The 2,500-nt window shown below is 37.0% G+C and overlaps 1 non-coding gene across 1 annotated transcript; it reads right to left on the bottom strand.

The window, feature by feature from the left end:
• Nucleotides 1-1,649: 1,649 nt before the first annotated feature.
• TRNAS-AGA (transfer RNA serine (anticodon AGA)) lies at nt 1,650-1,731 on the bottom strand. The gene has a single exon. It is a non-coding gene; the product is annotated as a tRNA-Ser (tRNA).
• Between the last annotated feature and the right edge of the window lie 769 nt (nt 1,732-2,500).

Consider the following 2,500-nt stretch of genomic DNA (forward strand, 5'->3'; position numbering starts at 1 on the left):
GCCACAACTACTCAGACGTCAAGCTTTTATGAGTTTCACACATGTTTTCTAATAGCACCATGATCAAGCTCAGTGATCAACCCACTGGAAGACATCTCAGAAAATGAAAAGAAAATACAAGGTCTCAGTAAAATGCAAAATCTGATTTAAAGTCATCATCAATGGGAACCATTCACAGTTTAAAGCTTTTCCCTCTTCATAATGTGGATTTGGAGTCAGTCAGCTCCAAAAACATCCTTAAAAATAATCCAAAAATGCTGAGAAGACTGAACATAATCATTTCCAAGTAAAAAAGACTTGATGTTCATTTGATCAGGTTTTGGAGCGTCTATTAACCATCTCAAGTTTCCAAAAATGTCCAGCGGTTAACTGAAATTACCATATCAATCTTCAGCTGTTTTTCACTTTGAACAGCTCCATACCTATAATACAAGTCAAGGGTAAGGTTCGAAAGACCCTATAAAGGGTCCTGATTGACTTTTGTGTGCTACAAAAAAAGCCACAAAACACATTCAAATGACGCCAAAAAGAATTTTTAGAAAAACACCACCAAAAATGTTTATAAGGCACTTTAGGAAATTCTGGAAAAAACAAGAAAAGATGGCTTAGAGAAAAATCAAAAACACTTCCTGAAGCCATTTTGGCTTCAAATCCTTGTCAGATTCACCCACTTGGAAAGAGTGTTATGTGAATATTGACTCAAGTCACAGAGTATGAGATTGCTTGGTATGACATAGACAATGAGTGACAGACAATTTTAATTTTTGCTAATCCTACTTGATTGACAGCTTTGACCATGGTATTCCATGAATCCTTGAACTCTTTTTTTGTCTTTTATTATGTGTATTTTAAATTGCTTGTTTTATCATAAACATTGGGCATCGTCGATCTGAGTGCAGATGGAAAAATCAAAATGTGTGCTCAGGTTCTATTGAGATTTCAACTCAGATCACTGGATTCAAAATACAGAGTGCTAACCATTACACCATGGAACCAACCATGACACATTCTTGGCTGCGGCTTGTTGTGCTGAATAAAGCATATGAAATCGTGAACGATGGCGAAAACAGGCTCCAAAGCTGCAGTGCAAATCTGCAATCATACACAATGGTAAATTGATATCTTATAACCTTTCATTCCACAAATTTACCAACATTTCCACGATATCACAGCTAGGACAGTTTGAAATGTTGATGAAAAGTGGCTAGTAAAAAGATTGCTGTATCTGTTACTTGGAAAAAGTGTGAAAAAAATAAATTGCAAAACTTATACTGTTAGAAAACTGTTCATCCAGTAGTTGATAAAGATTAGCATTGCATGGTAAAAGGCTTCATCTGAGAGATAATTTAAGGTATGTGCAAATCAAAGTGCATGTCCCAGTCCATTAGCCAGGACAGCGGTCTGTGGCTGCTGGACAAGATCAATAGAAAAACCTCTTACCTGATGGCACCCACGGTGCTTCTTTTGATTAGCGGCAAGTCGCACATGTAATGTTCCTCCAGAATAGATTATCTAATGAACAGTCAAAGATAAAGTCAGTTTGGTCCTAGAAACTCTCTCCATCACAGATCACTGTCATGGGGAATAGACTAGTAAACATGCAAATTGAACGACAAAGATAAAAGGTCAAAATCTTATTGAAACATAGACGTAGTCGGCAGGATTTGAACCTGCGCGGGGAGACCCCAATGGATTTCTAGTCCATCGCCTTAACCACTCGGCCACGACTACTCGGACGTCAAGCTGTTATGAGTTTCACACATGTTTTCTAATAGCACCATGATCAAGCTCAGTGATCAACCCTCTGGAAGACATCTCAGAAAATGAAAAGAAAATACAAGGTCTCAGTAAAATGCAAAAATCTGATTTAAAGTCATCATCAATGGGAACCATTCACAGTTTAAAGCTTTTCCCTCTTCATAATGTGGATTTGGAGTCAGTCAGCTCCAAAAACATCCTTAAAAATAATCAGAAAATGCTGAGAAGACTGAACATAATCATTTCCAAGTAAAAAAGACTTGATGTTCATTTGATCAGGCTTTGGAGCGTCTATTAACCATCTCAAGTTTCCAAAAATGTCCAGCGGTTAACTGAAATTACCATATCAATCTTCAGCTGTTTTTCACTTTGAACAGCTCCATACCTATAATACAAGTCAAGGGTAAGGTTCGAAAGACCCTATAAAGGGACCTGATTGACTTTTGTGTGCTACAAAAAAAGCCACAAAACACATTCAAAAGACGCCGAAAAGAATTTTTAGAAAAACACCACCAAAAATGTTTATAAGGCACTTTAGGAAATTCTGGAAAACACAAGAAAAGATGGCTTAGAGAAAAATCAAAAACACTTCCTGAAGCCATTTTGGCTTCAAATCCTTGTCAGATTCACCCACTTGGAAAGAGTGTTATGTGAATATTGACTCAAGTCACAGAGTATGAGATTGCTTGGTATGACATAGACAATTTTAATTTTTGCTAATCCTACTTGATTGACAGCTTTG

Source organism: Dendrobates tinctorius, unplaced genomic scaffold (genome assembly GCF_039654945.1).
Source record: "Dendrobates tinctorius isolate UK_male_01 unplaced genomic scaffold, ASM3965494v1 ptg000462l, whole genome shotgun sequence".
NCBI lineage: Eukaryota > Metazoa > Chordata > Amphibia > Anura > Dendrobatidae > Dendrobates > Dendrobates tinctorius.